Source organism: Sus scrofa, chromosome 16, assembly GCF_054392235.1.
Source record: "Sus scrofa isolate SSC_HxYL_T2T_F1_AM1 chromosome 16, Sscrofa_HxYL_maternal_Yorkshire_Landrace_v2.0, whole genome shotgun sequence".
Classification (NCBI taxonomy): Eukaryota; Metazoa; Chordata; class Mammalia; order Artiodactyla; family Suidae; genus Sus; species Sus scrofa.
The window spans coordinates 58,590,787-58,611,515 of record NC_139398.1 but is presented as its reverse complement, the minus strand read 5'-3'; the positions used below and the strand labels follow the sequence as shown (position 1 = coordinate 58,611,515).

Below are 20,729 nucleotides of genomic sequence, written 5' to 3'. Positions count from 1 at the left end.
ATTGACTGTGTTTTGTGTGCTGGATAGGTACTAAATTATCTGCATGTATTATTTCATTTAATTCTCAAAGCAATCCTCAGAAAAAGCTGCTATTGCCAATGCCATCTTAGAGGTAAAGAAACTGAAGTTTGAAGAAAACAAGCTACTTGCTTAAGGTTCATAGCTTGTTGATTTTCCTGAGCTGCTGTGATGTCTTGGAATCAGAATACCACAGACAGGTGCCTTAAACAACAGAACTTTATTTCTCACAGCTCTGGAGGATGGTAAGTCTGAGAGCAAAATGCCAGCTGATTTGGTGTTTTTTGAGAGCCCTTTTCCTGGTTTATAGATGGATGGCTTCTTGCTGTGTCCTCACATGGTGGGGAGAGGTTTCTTATAAGGACACTAATCTCATTCATGAGGTTTCTATCTTAGGACCTAATTATCTCCCAAAGGCCTCACCTCCAAATAGCATCACATGGGGATTAGACTTCAACATTTATGTAAGAATTTTAGTGGGACATAAACATTCAGTACAAAACAACCAATGAGAAGAATTACTAATTCTTTCACATAATCAATTGATTCATTTACATAATCAGTTGATTCATTTACATGAGCAATAAACATTTATTTAGCACATATTATGTGCCAAACGCTGTACATGGCACTGGGAACAAAGGTAAACCAATGAGATATGGTCCCATCTTTATGGTGTTTACAGAGCTACAGGGGAGATAGATGTGAATCAACTGCCACACAAACACATAACTATAAATTAGGAAAAGAAGTTTTAAAAGGAGAATATAGCAGTTGTGTGAGCAGGGAATCTTGTCTAGTCTGAGGAGTCAGAGGGCTTCTCAGAGGAATGACCATGGAGCTGAGATCTGAAGGGTTAGCAAGAGTTAATTAGAGCAGTTAGAGGAATGTGAGAGTGTTTCAGACTAGGGAGATGCCAAGTTTAAAGACCTTCGGCTGAAGCTGGGGTTGAGATGGGAGGCAGTGGAGAGAGATGACAGGTAGACAGTGGTCAGATTATCCAGGGTCTTGGGATATTTGGTCTTTATCACGAGAACAATGGCTTCCAGAAGGATCATCAGTGGCCTGCTAGTTACCTAATTTTACAGGCTTTCCCCTGTTTCCTTCCTCCCTAAATGTCTGGGTCCCTGGGACTGTGGCCTTGGGTCCACAGTCCTCTATTTTCCAGGGCCTCCAAGAACCTCAGAGCTCTGCCCTCCCTCCCACACCTTCTTAATGTAAGGCTATAGTAAACTCTTCAAAAGTATGCGGTGTGGAAGTTCCCATTGTGGCTCAGCAGGTTATGAAATTGGCTAGTATCCATGAGGATGCGTGTTTGATCCCTGGCCTTGCTCAATGGGTTAAGGATCTGGTGTTGCTGCAAGCTACTGCATAGGTCATAGATTGGGCTCAGATATGGTGTTGCTGTGGCTCTTGTGTAGACAGGCAGCTGCAGCTTTGATTTGACCCCTTCCCTGGGAGCTTCCACATGCTGCAGGTGCAGCCCTAAAAAAAGAAAGTGTGTGTGTGTGTGTATGTGTGTGTGTGTGTGCGTGTGGGTATTTTTTGATGTTCATATCTTGCTATTTTTTACCAAATTCCCAAATCTTATGTACTGAGGCCACTTAAACTCCTGGCATATAACTATCTTTTGAAAAATATGCTCATCCAGTATTTTGTTTTAGTCTCTGTTCACTGATACATCTTCATGAATAGTTCCCAAACATCTATGCTATTAAGATCTTACTTGGGTTGGGAAAGCATTCTCCCCCCACCACCACCTTTCCTGACAAAAAAATCCTTCACCCATGATCTGGCCACTAAAATTCCCTCTAGGGCTCTTTCTTTAGACTCAAGCACTATCTAGTGTGTTAAAATAAATGGATAATCTGAAAACATGTAACACTTAAGTGATTAATCACATATCTGTAAGGAAAATGAGTTTCATATTTTTCCATTAGGCAAGTTTGGAAAGAGAGAAAAAAGGGCTTTTGCTTCACAAAGTTGACAGCTTTTAACAACATCACGTTTCTTGCTTTCCCATTCCTGAATGCTATTTACTTCTTCTTTGGTAATTATCCATTACAGTAAGTAAATTTCAGGTCCAAATTTTTATGATCGTTCCTTTAGGCTGTAATTATTTGAAAACTTTTGATTAAAAATAGTAACTCGAAATACAAATACTTAACCCTGGTGATATAACCCACCACCCAAATAGACTTACTTTTTTTTTCACATTTAAATTATTTTCTCTTCAAACAGAGTACAATATTTTAAAGGAATAATGTGCCCGAAGGCATCATTTGGCTTAATGGGAGATGCTACTTTGGAAATAAAATTAGCTAAATTCAACAGCAGCATGATTGAAGATGATTGACACTTGAGGGTGGGCATCCAAATTCCTCTCATGAATAGTAGGGGAAATTTGGCTCCAAGGGAACATTTACTTATCAGAGTTTGTGTTGCTGGTTTCCAGGCAATTATAAATTACTGCTTGCTTGCATGTGGTAGAGAGAATCAAGGCAAATCCCATCAGTTAGAAAGCAACCAATCTCTGCCTGATTTCTTATATGTGGTAACATGAGGCCGACTAGTGAGGGGGCTCAGATGGATTCATGACAACATGGTGGCTTTTTGCTAAATCAGAAGACTCTGGAATTCTGCTGTTACACTGGGCTTATTGCTTGACTGGAAGGAAATATGCTGAAGTACTTAGAGAGAAATGGCCTTTCTGTTCCAAATCTTTATCTCCAGTGGCTTTGAGGTGGTTTGTGAAGTTATATTTCAGGTTGTACAGCTTCCTACCATGTGTTAACCCAGGGGTAACTGCTTTGTTAAGTTTCCCTCAAAGCCCATTCAAAACTTTGAACCAGTGGAAAGCATCTGATGTTTCAGAATAGCTTGCATTGTTATGGATACAAAATGATTCAACCCCTCTGAAGAAAGCCACTTCTGGACAGAAAGAGGTAAAATGGGTCACTATGTCAAAGAGAGCCTAGAAACAAAGAGAACCTCAGGACAGAACTCTCCAGATGGGGGCAGCTGGAACACAGTGCTGGTCAGAAAGTGTCACTTGGGCTCTGCTTGGCAGGTGCACGTGGTGCCGGACAGAAAATGGATATGAGTCATGGGAATGTACAGTAGGAGTAATAGAAAGAAGTGTCACTGATGCTTGTTTCTTTCTGCTCTTTCAAGGGGAATGCTAGCTAAAAGAGGGGAAAGGTGTCCTTCCTTTGTATGGGAAGCTGTCCAGCTGGCCTGTGTCTTGCCAAATGGAGAAGAGCAATAGCAGCATGTATGGTGTAGGGCGAGGATGGGGAGGAATGGGGAGTTGATTTATCAGTCACTCCACTTGGAAGGGAATTTGGTGTATTTGATCACACAGTAATGGTGCCATTTGAAAATCTGTAGCCCTTCCCCCACTTATCAGCCTCCTTTGTCTCAACAAAAACCATCTGATTCAACCAGCAATTTTGCTAAACAAGCTTTGGACGAGGCCAGAGATGAATGACAAGGGAACAGTTTGAGGACCCTAGTCTCCACCCCTGTCTCTCTCCCTCTGCATTTTGCAAAGCAGATATTCCCTGGGAGGGAATCAGACTCCTGGACATCACCAACAACTTTTCTGAATTTGTGACACATACTGCCATTCTGCTGGTTCTGGGTCACAGTGGGCGGTGTTGGCAATGAGGGGAAGAAGGGGAGCCTGAGGGTGGGTGCACAGTCACAGGAAGTGAGACAGCCCCTGCCCCACCTGCTCTCTGAGCATCAGGTTGATCTGAGCATCCCTGGGAGGCACACTTTTCCAATGACCCTCAGTACCATGGGCTTCCTGCATTGCTTCATCTCTCTGTCCAGTAAGAAGGAAGAGGAGAAATTTGGGGGAAGGTGTGAAAGTGAGGTTTCATGGGGGAAGACTCACAAAAGCCCAGTGAAGCATCTCAGTGCAGAGGAGAGAGGGCCAGGGTCAACATCAGGAGGGGCTTCCTGCCCCCCACCTGCCATGACCCTCCATGCTCTTACTCAGTGTGCTCCAGTCCCCAAGGCCCCTTTTCCTTTCTCCCAGACTTGCCCCAGAGAGCTCCCATTGGTGGTGGCAAATTGATAGAATTTGCCCAGTTTTCCTAATATATGAAGCCAGGGCTTGGAATAGGACAGCAGAAGTTCAACTGGCCCGTCTTACTATTGAGGAATTAACAGTTCAGCTTCCAAACAGCTACGTCTCTACATCAATATAGGAAGAAAGGCAATTGATTTATTATTGAGTATGACAACACGGCACATGTAGTATAGCTTGCCAGAGATGACAGAGTCAGGATGAAATTTCACTCAATTTATACAGCAAAGCAGATGAAATATCAAGAGAATATCTCCTGTCTCCTCAAAAACAAACAGGTACATCTTGAGCTAGACTCCCAGGTTAGCTCCAGAGGTAGGTGATTACATTTTGAGGAGTTATGAGACCCATGACCTTGAGGACCTCTCTGCATCGTAAAACTGGAGGATGGGTTTATCTAGTTCCTCAAGAGACTCATTTACATCCCAAAAAGTTAGAGCAAGGATTCAGGTCCATTGTGTTTTCAAGGAGACTCTTACCACTACTAACAGAAGGGTTCTTATGCATGGAATCCACCTCTAATAGGAGTTCCCACTGTGGCTCAGCAGGTTAAGAACCCAACATAATATCTGTGAGGATGTGGGTTTGATCCCTGGCCTCACTTGGTAGGTTAAGGATCTGGTGTTGCTGCAAGCTGCAGCATCGTTTGCACATGTGTCTCTGATCCGGCGTTGCTGTGAGTGGTGTAGGCCTGCAGCTACACCTCCGATTCAACCCCTAGCCCAGTAACTTCCATATGTCACAAGTGTGACCCTAAAAAGAAAAGAAAATTTACCCAGAAGGACCCACAGAAGCACAAAAAAATAAACAGAAAAGCAAAACCCACCTCTAATAGACTCCCTCTCATAACTAAAGGGCCGACTCTTTCTTCTCAGACCTCCATCCCTGAGGCTGCATGGTATCCTCATAATTTCCTCCTTCAGGAACATTCTTTACAAGAGTACGTCTGTGTTTAGGAGTCAGGTCACAGAGCACAGTGGTCCCAAGTGACAGCCCTTGTGCAGAAACTACTCCTGTAGAGATCAAGCTGCCCATTGCCTGAGCACCTGGGGCAGGAAAGCAATCTGATTAAAAGACCCCACACTAAACTATGACAGATGGCACCCCTTTAAATGCCCACTAGAGCTTCCAACATGAGGAGGTAGGGAAATATTTCCTTCTGTCTCTTGAATCACATTAAATCAGCTCTAGAAGCTTGGAGATTGAGAGGGAGAAGTACCTGGGGCTTCGTTACTACTGCCGGCTTGCATTTAACTCCTAACACCTACACGATGCATTGCAAACATTTGTTTGATGCTTGTGATGCCTCCTTATGTAACTCAGCTTTGAGGTGGAACCAAGGAAACCACATTTTATATAGCATCTGAGGTGATTCTGATGCTGGCGATACCCAGAATTGGACTTTCATTGTGCTGATACCCAGCAGTTACACAGGAACCTATCTGCTCAGCCAGGGGCTCCTAGAAGGCAGAGTAATGTGGCCAGCAGTGACTAAGGCTCTCCTAAATTGCGTATTTTGGAAACATTTACCAAAGTGTATTTTCGGCTCTGGGACATTAATACATATTAAGGGGTATAACATGCCAGTAAACTGGGCTAAACCAAGTTAAACAGGTATTTTTACTGTAGGATTTCTTGATCCTTTAGCAGGTCAATAGATTACGATTCTCAAGGAGGAGTGGATAACATATAGACTATTCCAAGTTTAAATGGCTAAAGAAGCCTTTGCTAAATTTGGAACACATATTGGGAAAGTGTTGTCTAGGAGTCTTTAGGGATGTATCATAGACATTTTCTATTTCACATAAATGCTACTGAAGTGCTTGGTCTGAGTGTATAGAACTAAGTAAGTAAACGTTTGTGGGCTGTAGCATGTACACACCGAATAGTAAGTATTGCACATTGAGTGATACAGAGTTCCAAGTCCAGGATTCAATCCCTTAGCAATCTGTCTTCAAATGTACATTCTTTTTCTTAAACTCCTCTGCTCACCCTGGCAACACAATAGTAATTATAGTAGAATCTCATCTTCTGTGAGCTTAGGCTCTCAAGTCAGATGCCATCAAGGTACATTAGAAAAAATGTTAGGTGTTCCTGTCATGGTGCAGTGGTTAACGAATCGGACTAGGAACCATGAGGTTGCGGGTTCGATCCCTGGTCTCATTCAGTGGGTTAAGGATCCGGCGTTGCCATGAGCTGTGGTGTAGGTTGCAGATGTGGCTTGGATCTGGTGTTGCTGTGGCTCTGGCGCAGGCCAGTGGCTACAGCTCCGATTGGACCCCTAGCCTGGAAACCTCCATATGCTGCAAGTGCGGCCCTAGAAAAGATGAAAAGACAAAATAATAATAATAATAATAATAATAAAGCACAAGTTATTAAAAAAAAACAATTTTAAATCATCCATACAGTGTAGTTATACAAGGTTTTGGGCATACAACCCTGCCCAGTATTGTGTTTGTATAAATATGCAATATGTGTGTATGCACAATATAATTTTATAGCATTTTTAAGTATGTAAAAGAGAGCTTATATAATTGAAATCATGTAAGTTAAAGACCTATATGGTGTTTCTCTACATATGCACATATCTAAATGTGTTCCAGATTAAAAATGGAAACATCTTCTTTTTTTTTTTTTTTTTGCCATGCCTGCAGCATGTGTAAGTTCCCAGGCCAGGGATCGAACCTGAGCCACAGCAATGACCTGAGCCACAGCAGTGATAACTCAGGATCCTCAACCCACTGAGCCACGAGGGACACCAAGACACCAAGCGTTATTGGTATTCATTTGACAAGGAGACTTTCAGTGTTAGTTTTCTTCATTTTATTTAATTGGTGTGATGGCCTACACTCCATAATACAAAAGGCCCAGAGCAGTGTTTTGTGAAGAATAGTCCTAAGAATTACTTACCTCAGAATGACCTGGGGAACCTGTTACCATATCAGTTCTTAGGCTGGGGATATGATTTGAAGGGCACGGATTGTTGAGAGCTTCTGAACTATAGGTTGTTCTCTCTCTTGAGAGCAATGGCTTCATTTAAGGGGCAGGTTATCCTGTCATTTCCTGGAGAGCACCGTGGAAACCATGGGCATAGCAGAAAGGTCCACCCATTCAGGGCATTGAGGGAACAGGGCAGTGGCAAGGCTACATTCATCAAGAGGGCCCCTTGCCCTATGTTGCCAGGGACCTCCCACCCAGACCAGCTACTCAGCCAAGGACATTTCGGTCTCATCCTACCCATGGGTGGGCCCTGGGGCAGCCTGGCCCTGGAAGAATGGAGACAATCTCTCCAAGGATTCCTTAATCCTCTGCCGTTTCCAGTTCACCCTGTAGGTACAGCAGGCTGACCAAGACACCCCTGAGAACACAGGCTACAAAAAGACATCTCAATGACTCAAGACTTAAATCACTATCCTTGTCATTTAGCACAAAATAAAATCATATTGGGAGGGAGCGGGGCCTGTGTCAAAGTCCAAATATGACAGAGAAAGCTGTGTGGTATTAGGCAGATAGTTCTATCTCTCTGAGGACAGAACATCCACAAAAAAGGATACTGAAAGAATTGGCCTCTTAGAATTCCTGTAAGAATTACATGTGACAGTGTGTACCAAGTTTTTTTAAAAATGCAATTGAGGTATAGTTGATTTACAAGGTTGTGTTAATTTCTGCTGTACAGCAAAGTGACTCAGTCGTGCATATGTATTTTTTTCTTTTCCATTATGGTTTATCCTAGGGTATTGAATATAGTTCCCTGTGCTGGATGGTAGGACCTTGCTGTTTATCCCATATATAATAGTTTGCCTCTGCTAATCCCGAACTCCCAATCCATACACAGTTGGGCATAGGCTGTGTTGAGTCGGTGCTCAGTAAACAGGGCCACTGCTAGCAAGTAGGCTGTCTTTATGTGAATTACAAATAAAGCTGTCCTCCTTTGGGTAGACACATTAGAAAATACCCCCTTTCCTCTGGACTGATTCTGGCTGGTACCCTGGCTCTCATTTTGGTGGGCAGAGTACCCCCTCACTGGCCACATTTCAGCTCATTACAGCCCATAAAACTGAGACTGATCCTATTAGCTATAGTGATTCCACGTGAGGGAGGTAATGAGCTTGACCCAGGATTCTCCTGGCAGGCTTTGCAGATGCCTGCTGTGTCCACGCGGAATGGGGATGCTGCGTCTCCCTTCGCAGAATAGCAGAAGCTCATCTTGATACATTTCAGCGAGAACAAAGGCAGGAGGACAGCTGAATTTCTTGCTCTGAGCTTGGTACCAGCTGATCATGCTTCCTGTTTCTCTGAGATCTTCTCTGACGGAGGCGACTTGCTCTTTCAAATTTGGTCGTTGCCCTCTAGCTTTCCTGTGTGAGTCAGCGCGGCTGCCCTAGTGCCCCCTGCTCCCTCCCGAGTCAGTGTCTGCAGTCGCCCTGTCCGGCCTCCCCAGGTAAATCCCCCTCCACGCTGGGGTGAGTGTCCCCGCCCACGTCGCTGCCGGGGTACGTGCGCCCTGGGACGTGAGTCACAGTGCCGTCCTCCTCAGCTGCAACTATTATTGGAATGCCTGGGCACGCAGAGCACGCTCCCTTCCCGGATTTCACAGTCCTGTGCTTGGGATCTGCAAATCTCACTGCGCAGCCTGAGGTTCCACTTGGGTGATCACAAGCTGATTTGTGCTCACGTCGGAAAGTTTCTAAGAAAGGTCTCATTAGGCCAGGCATGACGCACCCTCCCACCAGCATCCACTGTGTGTCTCCAGCATGTGCCTAGCAGTATGCCTGCCTTTTTAGGTAGCTCAAAAGAAACCGCTCTGGAGTTCCACATGATATTTAGAGAAGGGCGCAGTAAAGTGAAAAGCAAAAATGAGCTAGAGAGGGGGCAGGAGAGATCTTTTTGGACAGAAGCACGTGGAGAGTTCAACCTGGGAGGGGACGAGGGATGGGGAGAAGACCACCAGGAACAGGACCTTGAGGGGAGAACCAGTGATGTGAGATGCTTGGACAGAAATGCACAGTAGAGAAGGCATTATGCTTATTTATATAAACCTAAATATTGAGCTATTGAGAAATTGGAAGCTTCTTCTCTGTGGCAGGATGGTAATATTTACTATTGCCAGACAGTGTACCTGCCACAGATACAATTCCTGTCTCCATTTTACAGATGAGTAAACTGAGGGGCAAGAAGATGAAGCCCTGAGCTCAAGGTTATGTTGCCAGCAGGTGAAGTGCACACAGGAGCAGTCTTTAAGCATTAACCTCTGTGGCTCAGGGTAAGAATAGATATTTTTTTTCCAGGTGGATATTTGAAAGCAGGCAGGGGAGATGCCTTCAATTTGTTAATTATTCTATGAAATCTGATAAGAGCCCACCTCTTGTATGCTAAATCTTGATTTATGCCCAGCTGGCAGGGATCTCAGGAAAGTTCTGGTGCTCTTTATAGGCTGGATAATCTTAGAGACAGATCATAGGTCTTGAGGTCAGTTGTCCAGTTGAGTCAGTTGAGTTCCATGTTGGTCTTGCACTGACTGAGTTCCTTACAGAGAGAGAGAGACAGAGAGAGACAGAGCAGTTAGCTTCCTCATTTTCCCTATGTGACAAAAAAAAAACAAAAACAAAACAAACAAACCAAAAACATGAGCATGACAAAAAAGAAACAAAAATTAATATCTTTGGATAGAGCATTTTCAGATCCTAAGAAATAAAACCAAAAAGGACAAAAAAGCTTTGGGGGCAACACAGAGGAGGATCCAGGAAGAGGTTGCAGGTGGTTCTGTAGGGTACCAGTAGGCGTGCAGAAAGAAAACAGGAGAGGGATGAGAAATTCCTCTTCAAGCTGCAAATGCACACAGCATCCCAGGATGCCTGGGAGCTGCCTCTGTCACTTCTTTCCCCTGGTAGCAATGGACTCACTTCACTTGGCAAGATGGTGCTGGTACAGGCACTTCCATAAATAAAGGCCAGTGGGTCTTAGCCTCTTCCTAGCTGCCAATCTCATTCTGAGTTTCTCTCCTTGCCCCCAGAGGGGCTGCCTTATAAAGTGAAGAGAAACACCTGCTCTCTTCCTTCAGCTTGATTGCAGCTATTCAAATTAACATGAAGGAAGAGGCTGAAGTTTTCCCCTCATAAGCTGAGCCAATGTGGAGTTTGGGATTGGCAGGGAAGTAGAGCCATGGGGCTCCTTTTTATTCTTTGATCTGAAAGGGAAAACTTACACTTCTGCAGTTAGGACAAACTGAGGGAGACTGGAAGTTTCCTTGAAGGACAGCTAACCAGAAACCAGGTCACTGAGTTTTTTCCCACCTCCTCTCAGAGGTGTCCTAGGATGTGCATCTCAGTATCCACCTGGTCCCCCTCCCCTGTCCAGCAAGACCCTGGCACAAAGAATGAAAGGGGTCTGTCTGAAATTAAGATAATTGTATTGGACACTTACAGAACACGTATGACACCTGGAATATTCTCATTATAATTCTCTCAGTCTCTTTGAGAGAGGTCCTATTACCATCCCCATTTTTTCAGGTAAGAAAACTGAGGCACTGAAAAGCCTTTGAAATCTGATTTAAAATCTGCTCTTTTACACTATTTATAATAGCTAAAACATGGAAACAACCTATATGTCCATCTACAGATGAATGGATAAAGAAGATGTGGTACATATACACAGTGGAATATTACTCAGCCATAAAAATGAAATAATGCCATCTGTAGCAACATGGGTGGACTAGAGATTAACATACTAAGTGAAGTTAGTGGAAGACAAACATCATATGATATTGCTTATCAATGGAATCTAAAATATGACACAAATGAACTTATCTACAAAACAGAAACAGACTCACATAAAGAACAGACTTATGGTTGCCAAGGAGGTGGGAAGGGGAGGGATGAATTGAGAGTTTGAGATTAAACAGATTCAAACTATTATATGTAGAATGGATAAAAAAAGGGGCCTTACTGCATAGCACAGGAAACTATATTCAATATCCTGTGATAAACCATAATGGAAAAGAATATGACAAAGAATATATATGTTTATATATATATATACACACTATATATATAGTGTGTGTGTATAACTGAATCACTTTTCTATGCAGCAGAAATGAACGCATTATAAATCAACTATACCTCCATAAAATAATTTTAAACCTACTTTTAGTACACTTAAAACTGTCATAATATTGTACATCAACTACATTTCAATTAAAAATATTAATAAATAAAAGCTGCTGCTTTAGTGGACCTGTAATGAATAGACATCTTCAGTGATTACAGTAAATTGTTTTTAACTGAAATAAAGCAATGCAATTGATAATAATATCCAAACAATCAGCTCTAGTGGGATGAAGACTAGAAGATATGTGAAGTTTCCCACGAGGGTGTGTGTGTGTGTGATAATGATGAAGAAAGGCAAGAGTCCAAAGGAAGCGTTCATTTTTAAGGCATTTGGTTGAGCTCTTTTGTGGCTGAGAGATGTTGCATTAAAACTGCTTAACTGGAAGAAAAGGCATTTCAAACCACTAGTAACACTAAAAACCACCAAACTGTTTTTGCCAAAGCAGTATCCCCAGATAACTGTGCTAAAAGTCATGCCAAAAGTAGGGACACCCCTGGAGCAGAGTCTGTTGTTTGCACACCCCTTTTTTGTTCTGCTACTCAGGTTCTCTGTCTCAGGGAAATTTTGCTCACATATGCTTGGGCATTCCAGACTTTTCAATGTGACCTCTCTGAAAACCTCCCCCACCAATCCCTCCAAAATACAGAACCAGAAACTGCTTCTGCCACGTCAGTTCAAAGTTCGCGTCAGGACAGAGTTCTTCAGAGGATGAAATGGTATGCTTTGGGCATAAAAAAACCATTGTGAAGGAAATGATTTGGGAAATTTAGAAAAAGAAGGGTCTGCAATTTTTCAATCCAAAGTGAACTGACAAACTTTTCAGTTCATCTTGTTTAAATCATGAACATCAGAAGCCTATTGTTTAGTATTTTTCAAAAGATTTTAGCATTCTTGAGGGTTTTTATTTTTGTTTTCTAGATCTACTTTATACTCTGAATATTCATAGACTTTTCCAGGACCTCAACAAAACACAACTGTAAAAAAATAGAATCCTTGACATGAACCCCAAAGAAAACTGATCGGCAGTGCTTTTAACTGAACTTTAAGACAAAAATGAGTTTTGCCAGTTGAATTGTGCAGAATCAGAACTGACCTTGTACCTTTTCTTAAAGTATTGAATTAGAAAAAGTGAGAATGTCAATCTGTTTTCCAAATTCATATTTAAGTTAATTCAAGTTTCTTAATTTCTCCTTGTTTCACATTAAACATGAAAAAGTCCCACTAGTCGGTACCAAGAGTTTCAATACTTCTGCATCTATTAAAGGACATGGTTAAAGCAAGAAAGATGGCTACCAAGACAATGCTACTGGAAAGAGTGCCCCCTCCCCCAGAATAACTCATGAAAGCTGCAGCTTTATCATCTTAGACAAAGAAAGGTGACCCTTGTGTTGGACTCTGTCCATGCACTTGTAAGCAGTTACACATGAATGACAAAAGGAGCTATGGGTCTTGTGATTATGGGTTTCAGAGAAAATCCTGGAAGCCGAAGCAGTTTTTGAGCACAGCAAAGCAATAATCAAATCACTTTGAGAGGAGTTTTAACCCTGAGGTGACGCCTCCCCCCATTTCTTTCATTTTTCCACTCTTTCGATCCAGGGGCAGGTGAGTGTGGAGGATCAAGCCATGTCCTCCAGAAAGAAGATCCATGTTTTAGACAGTGCAAGGGGGTGGGGGGGGGGAGAGGAAAGACTTGATTTCCAGTCTTCATTCAGGCTTTAGATAGCCTTTAGATAGCCTTGATAGTTTGAATACCTCAATTATCTTAGAGTCCGTATTCCTATTGTAAAATGGGGCTAATAATACCTATCCTATGTGTTCAGATCTGTAAGAGGAACAAAATGAGAGATGGCATGGTGTTATTTTATGTATCATGTTGATTATTTCAAAATCTGGTCAGTAACTCTGTCCCTTTCAGTGTCCTGTTTAAGATGTGACTTCCCTCTGTGGCGCAATGGGATCGGCAGCATCTCTGGCAGCTGCAGGATGCAGTGTCGATCCCCAGAAGGGTTAAAGGATCTGATGTTGCCACAGCTGAGGCATAGGCCCCCTGGCCCAGGAACTCCATATGCCAAGGGTCTGCCAAAAAAGAAAAAAAAAAAAAAAGTTGTAACTTGAAATTGCATGCAGCTAGCTCATTTCTGCCATCCCAGAAGTTGCAAATGAAGATTATGTGGACATAGCAAGCATCCCTCCAAATCAGGCGCCATCCCCTTCTGGGTGCATGAAACTGCATTAGATTTTATTTGCTATTTTGCAAATGTATTTTTCATTCAGTTATATAAAATAAAAGTGGACAAAGAAAATGTAGTACATATACACAATGGAATATTACTCAGCCATTAAGAGAAAAGAAATAATTTTTTTGCATTTGCAGCAACATGGATGGACCTAGAAATCATCATGCTAAGTGAGACAGTGAGACACCAACATCAAATGCTATCACTCACATGTGGAATCTAAAAAAAAGGACAGAATGAACTTCTTTGCAGAACAGATACTGGCTCAAAGACTTTGAAAAACTCATGGTTTCCAAAGGAGACAGGTTGGGAGGTGAGGGGATGGGCTGGGGGTTTGGGATGGATATACTGCAAGATTGGGTTGTGATGATCATTGTACAACTATAAATGTAACAAAATTCATTGAGTAATAAAAAAAAAAAACTGCTGGTGTTAATAATACGTATTTTTCTGCTTCATCCCAGAGCAACCTGCATTTGAAGCAAAGGATTGAGGTATATAGTCTTTTAAGTTTATTCTCTTAATATTTTATTCAAAAAGAAAATAATTATTAAAAGATCATGGAAGCAAAAAAATTAAAAAAAAAATAAACATACCCTTTTCTCTCCCCTCATTTTGGCCATTAAGCCTTGAAACTCTAAACAAGTTTTAATGTGTCTATTGAGGAGTTAGATTTGGCTGTGCTCTGCTATGAGTATCAACAGAAAGTCCCTATGTTTCAAGTCCTTCTATAAAATATTAAGAAAAGGCTTCTTAGCACTTGATGTAAAACTGTACGGTTAAATACATGTGGGCAGTCATTTAAATAAACAAAGGAGGATGCCAAGGGGAACTGCAGCCCTTTCCTGCAGAAAGGGCTTTTATACAAAGCATCACCCCCATCCCAGCCAGAGAAAAAGTGCTAACTAGATCAAGAAACCGGAAAGTCAGGTCAGATGGGGGTAGGGCAGCAGCCCAGGCTAAAGCAGGCAGTTATATCTGTTTGAAAGGCCAGCAGACCTTTTCAGGATTTCAGGGGTGAGGATGGAGAAACGTGGAAACCTTCTGAGTCAGATCTGTATTGTGTGGCTTCACAAGGTGGCACATGCACTTTCCAAATCAAGGAATGACAGCCCAAGGGGAAAAACCTATCTAGGGATTTTCTAATTTTCTGGGTTTTCCAGGCCTCCGCTTCTCTCCATGGTCCCTGACCATTAAAGGTTCATGGGATCAGAGGAAGTCTGAGCAGCAGAAGGGCTTTAAAGACCCTCTGGCCTAATCTTTTCATTTCTCAGGCAAGGGGCCGAGGCCCAGGGGCTGGGGAGCAGGGCCTGGCTTAGGGAGCACAGACTTTGCTAAACCTAAAAGCAATTTCTTCCCTGTAACCGACTGAAATCTGTTTGAAATCTGCTCAGCAATATCCTGATTTTGTTTCCTAAAGTCTCAATAAGGGTAACTCTCCAGTGCCGAATGGCAGAAGCCCCAGAAGCTTCCCTCCCCTGCCTGCCTGCTGGAAGGGAGCCCTGAGGTGAGCTGTCAGCACCTTCAGCGGGAGCTGGACTGTTGCTTCCTGGCCATAGTGCAGCCCGTGGTTTGTTTGTCTAAAGGGCCAGGGATGGATGGGCCATACAGCTCTAGCTTTTGCATTTGAGGGAGAAAAAAAAATGTCTTGGTAAAAACAGTAGGGACAGCAGGCTGAAAGGAAAGGAACAAATGGCATCCAGTCAAAAGCCAGGTTCCCTTCCAGCCTCCCCTCCCACACACACCCCTGCACGTATTTCTTGCTTCTCGGCATTTGCCTGATGTGCTGCCTCAAGAGCTTATTTCAAAATACCAACTAAGAAAGTTCCACAGGACTCTGCCTTGTAGGCAAGCCCTCCAATCTCTCTTTCGAAGCTGAGGGGAACCAGACAGAAATCGTGTTCACTTAGACAGGCCTAGAAAGGGAGAGCCCCGCCCCACCCCCGCTCCCATTTTCAGGCCTCGAATCAGGCCCCTGAGCTATGCATTACATCTGGCAGCCAGAAGCACTAGAACTGCCTGCAGGGAGGCCTTGGGCAGCCCACAGGCTTCCCGGAGCTCCTGCCTTATTAGCAGTTTCTCCCCTGCTTCTGCCTCAGCTATCAGATCCCTTAGCAGCCTGGACTTCAGGGTTGTGCACACAGCAGCTTCACGTTTGATGAAAAAGGAAGCTGGCCTCCTTCTCCAACTTCCTTTCTACTGAGGTCTGTTTGGAGCGCATCCTGGCCGAGATAGGCACAGCGGATCACAATCGATCCCTTAAAATCCTTCCACCCTTTCTCCCTGCCTCAAGTCTCCCCTTCTGTTTCCACATCCCACACACATTTTTCCCCTAAAGAAGGGAATTAACTTGTACTCAAAACTAAAAGGGTAGAGTCCCTGTAACTGTGACTTCCAACCTATTATTTTTTTGTTCTACCTTCTTTCTATTTTACATGATGATTAGAGTTTGATTTTTGTACTATAAAATGTACCTATTTGTGTGTCTCGGTACTTGCAAACTAAAAAAGGCTGAAAGTATTTGGATAGTCAGGTGTAAGAGGCCAGCCTTTGTCTAACAAACATTTATTAAGCACGTATTGTTTAGAACTCAGGAGACACAGAGATGGAAAGGCACACACCTGCCTATTGTAAACTGAAATTATTCTGTCTTCCACTCTATGAGAGAACATAATTCTCTTCACTGTTTAATTCTCAAATGATTTTTTTCCCAGAGGGGTAAGGGTGTCTGAGTACCTGTATATATTTATACAAATATTGGAGGCCTAAACTTGTAACTGACAGCACTTAGAAAAGAAGAGCATGTCTGCTTTACCCAACTATCAGCCTTAAGATTTCATAATGCTTAAGTACTTAATATATATATTTCTTAACTCTCTACTATGAACCGTGGAACAACGCCAAGCTTTATTAGATATTTGATATATATTCAGGCAATAGGAAGAGGATAAAAAGGGGGAGAAAAATCTCAGCATCACTTTGTGGGTAGCAGAAGGGACTTGCAAGGGTAAGGATTTGATGAAAAAACCTAAGAAAGCGATGAGACCAAGACAGAAGGATAGTGAGTGATCCTCAGAGTGGAGTGTGAAAAATAGCACACAACCTTCTGCTTACATTTACACTTATAAAATAAAAAGACATTATGGAGTTCCCATCGTGGTGCAGCGGAAACGAATATGACTAGGAACCATGAGGTGGCGGGTTCAATCCCTGGCCTTGCTCAGTGGGTTAAAGATCCAGCGTTGCCATGAGCTGTGGTGTAGGTTGCAGACACGGCTTGGATCCTGTGTTGCAGAGGCTGTGGTGTAGGCCGGCAGCTACAGCTCCGATTGAACCCCTAGCCTGGGAACCTCCATATGCCATGGGTGTGGCCCTAAAAAGCAAAATAAAATAAAATAAAATAAAATGACATTAAACTTTACTAATATTTAACAAATAGATTGGCAGTGGTATATGTGTCTCTTGTATATGTATGTAGTAATATATGTAGGATACAGTTGACCTTTGAACAACATGGGTTTAAACTGTGCCAATCCACTTATGTAAGGGTTTCTTTTATTAAATACTGTGGAGTACACCACCATCCAGGCCAGTATAAAGTTACGTATAGGTTTCCGACTGCACTGAGGGTCAGCGCCACTAACTCCTGTGTTGTTCAAGGTGGGTTTTATACATATATACACATACATACAGTCCTTTCTCAGTACCCCTGGGGATTTGATATGGGACCCAAAGTCAGTGGATGTTCAAGTCCTTTACATAAAATGTCACAGGACAGATGGCCCTTTGTCTGTGGAGACGTGTATGAAATGCTTGCTCGGTTATTATTAATAGGCTGCATAAGCAAAACATGCTAAGAGACCACTGATGGAGAAGAAGCAATAAAGATAAAAGTCAAGGTCAGGCCTCAAATTGTGAAGTGAGGATAGAATAAGAGAATAAATATCAAGGTTATTATTACTCGGAGAGTAGAATCCAATGAGTATGCAAAGACAGCTATTGAATAATTCCTTCCCTCTCTGTAAGCACATACTTCCTGCCCTTCAAGTAGAGCCCATTTCTCCTCTACTTGAATCAGGATTTTGTGCCTCAACCCATACAGTCTGGTGGAGTGACATCCTGGGACTGACTCTCAGGCACAGGCTATTAGAGGTCTGGCAGTTTCTACTTTCTTCCTCTGGGAAGCCAGGGTCTGATCAGCTGGCACTGAGCTGTGGGGAAGCCTAAGTTACCCACCTGAGGGGCACCCGAAGCACTAGACAGACATTGAGAAGTCCCCTGGATCTTCCAGCCCAGGCGGCCACTAACTGAGTAGTTGAGTGATCCAGCTGACAGCACAGGGAGCAGAAGAACCCAGCAGAATCCTCACTCCCTGCATTGCAAACCCAAAGAACTCTGAAAAAAAAAAGGGGGGGGGGTATTGTTTTAGGGCACTAAGGTTTAAAGTGTAGTTTGTTTCACAACAATAGATAATAAAATAGTCATATCTTATGGTTCAGGAATTAGCCTGGAAACAAACCTATTTACCAAGATTTTTCTTTTTACATGTTGCCTCTTTAGACAGGAAAAACAAAATTCTGATGGCCAAGAGTGTGTAGTCAGTGAAATCCTAGGGCTAGGATAAGCCCAGAAGACAATGGGACAGCCACAGCAAATTTAAGAAGTATGGTTTTAAAACAAAAAGTTGCAGATGAGTACACAACACTTAGGGATTACGGTTTTTTATAATAACCGAGAATCTAAGCACTGGTGATTGTTTTGCTCTTTCCTTTGTCAAAAGTTTTCTCCCTTCAATCCTTTGGGGATGTTTCTTTCTTTAGCTAAATAGGCCAGCTCTATTATGCAATTCCTTCTAATTGTTAGGGCTGGAAGTCTGGGAACTACATTTCCCAGCACCGCTTGCCAGCAGAGTTTTGAGACTGATGTTGAAAACCCTTTGCATGGGATTTGGAAGGTGAAGGAGAAGTAGAAACCACATTACTGCTCCTCTGCCAGACATGGGCAAATCTGTAGGGTGCAACAGATATTAGAGTTTGTATTAGATCCCAGACATTTCCCTTTGAATCATCTGCCTCAGACCAGTACCGGCAGTTTCCTGTAGTCCCTGAAGCTTCCGGTCTTTGAAAACCTAGCAGCAAACCTGAAACTGTGTTGCTTCCCTTGACCTACCCTCCTCCAGCCCTTCCGGGGCTCTTGCATGCATCCAATTCCTTGTATTAAATTCCTTTTTTTTTCCTGAAATACCTAAAATGGCTTCTGTTTTTCTTATTAATTCCTATTACATGTCAAGTGTTATTTTATAATGAAAGTCAAGATAAAGTAGAATTTTCTTTACACAATTTTCTTCAAATAGCTACAGATCTCATTTATAAAATTTTGAACACAAATGCATTCACATAATGCAGCGTGGATGGAGATGCATATGGGGGAATTGTAGAATGGAAAGAGGAAGTGACAAAGTGTGTAGTTGGGGTCCTAGGGGCCAGGGAAATTAGCCTTGTTTTTCCTTCCAATGAATCACAGAACTTTTATGGGTGGAGTCACAGTCACCAGATTGAGCAATAAGGGGTCACCTAGTTCAATTAGGCTTTTAGATTAACAATAACATCCCACAAAAGCAGTCCAGCTCCTAATCTCTGGAACCTGTAAATGTGTTAAATTAATGGCAAAAGAACTTTCAGATGTGATTAAGCTATTGGGGCTTGCATTGAGGGAGTATCTCCTGGCTCAGGCAGCTGGGTCCAATCAAATCAAGCGAGCCTTTAAAAGAGGAGAACCCGTTGCCACCTGCAATCAGAGGGACCTGTGACTAAAGAAGAAGGGTTGGAGGCTTCAGCGTTGCTGCCTTTCAAGATGGCAGAAGAAGGCTGTGAGTGAAGGAATGTGAGTAACCTCAGGGGTGGAGGTTGGGGGGGCGGTTGGGGTGGGAAGGTGAAAAATAAATTGTCCCCTAGAGCCTCCAGCAAGAATGTAGCCCCGCTGACACCCAGCTTTTTAGCCACTGAGAAGCGTGTCAGACTTCTGAACTAAATAACAGTAAGATAATGAATGTGTGTCACTGAATTGACTCAGTTTGTGATAATTTGCTAACAGTAGCAGTAGAAACTGAACAAAACAGGTTTTTTTTGGAATATATGGCCATGCAGTATTTAAGACACCCTTATATTTAAAACTATTTCTAATTTGCAATGCAAAGCTATGTGCAAATCCTGCATTTTTACCTGTCAATCCTGTTTATTGGAAAGTAGGACTCCAAAGCTCCTTGACATCTCTGCCTCAAAACCTACGTCATTTACCGTGTACCAGACAGTGAAAACAGGCAATTTATCTATTCTATTTCATTTGATCCTCACAATTTTTTGCTGGAGGTATTATTTACAGCTGTTTTCCAAACAAGATAATTGAGTCTGCACAAAATTAAACAATTTGCGTCATACAAATTTTAGGTGGTGGAGATGCTAGTGTTGGGTCATGGTGGTCTGACTCCAAAGACCATCATGGTAAGCTATCTCTGTCTAGTTGGCGAGGCTATGAACTACATTCCTCAGACTTGCTTTCACGACTGGATCCCCCAAAGCTAGTCTCTACTGCTGCTTCCACATCCTCGCTGCCCACTTCCTGCTGTAATCTGATTGCTGCCTCTCCTCCCCACCTCTTCTCTACCATCAAAATGACTTTCTCAAAGGTCACCGATGGCCTCTAATCTGCCATCTTTTCTTAGTCACCCTCCCCTTCCCCCTTTGCACAGCATGTGAGTGTGCTCCCTTCCCCCTCCCTTCCAAGCCTTCCCCCCCTCTCCCACTCTGGGCTTCTAGGTTGTAATGTTGAATCTCCTTCTGCCACTCTGATGATTTCTTCTTGTGGTAGTTAATCTCATATGTCAACTACACCAAGGGATGCCCAGATAGCTAGTAAAAATGATGGCTGGGGGTGTCTGTGAGGATGTTTCTGGAAGAAATGAGCATTTGAATCTGCAGATTGAGTAAACCACCTCAGCAATCCAGGTGGGCATTATTCAATTTGCTGAGGCCCCCAACAGGCAAATAGGTAGACGAAGGTCACATTGGCTCTCTGCCTGCGCCAAGGTAGCCATCTAATTCTGCTCTTTGACACTGGGGCTGCTAGTTCCAGGGCCTTCAGACTTGGACTAGGACTTAAAGTATTGGCTCCTTTGGTGTTCAGGCCTTTGTGCCTGGACTGAACTACACCACAGGCTTTCCTGGGCTCCCAGCCTGCAGATAGGACATTGTATCCTTCTCAGCTCCATAATT

General features: G+C 42.9%; 2 long non-coding RNA genes across 8 annotated transcripts in view; both read left to right on the top strand.

Moving 5' to 3' along the window:
- Positions 1-13,894, top strand: part of LOC102159645 (uncharacterized) — a 594,616-nt gene extending 580,722 nt beyond the window's left edge. Inside the window, exons 6-7 of the long non-coding RNA XR_014831492.1 lie at positions 71-263; positions 13,596-13,894. This is a non-coding gene — a long non-coding RNA (uncharacterized LOC102159645). The remainder of the gene's footprint in view (positions 1-70; positions 264-13,595) is intronic.
- Positions 13,895-19,249: 5,355 nt separating this feature from the next.
- LOC110257262 (uncharacterized) overlaps positions 19,250-20,729 on the top strand; it is an 88,465-nt gene continuing 86,985 nt past the window's right edge. For all 7 annotated transcript variants that reach the window (XR_014831490.1, XR_014831489.1, XR_014831491.1 and 4 more), the window contains exon 1: positions 19,250-19,341. This is a non-coding gene — a long non-coding RNA (uncharacterized LOC110257262). The remainder of the gene's footprint in view (positions 19,342-20,729) is intronic.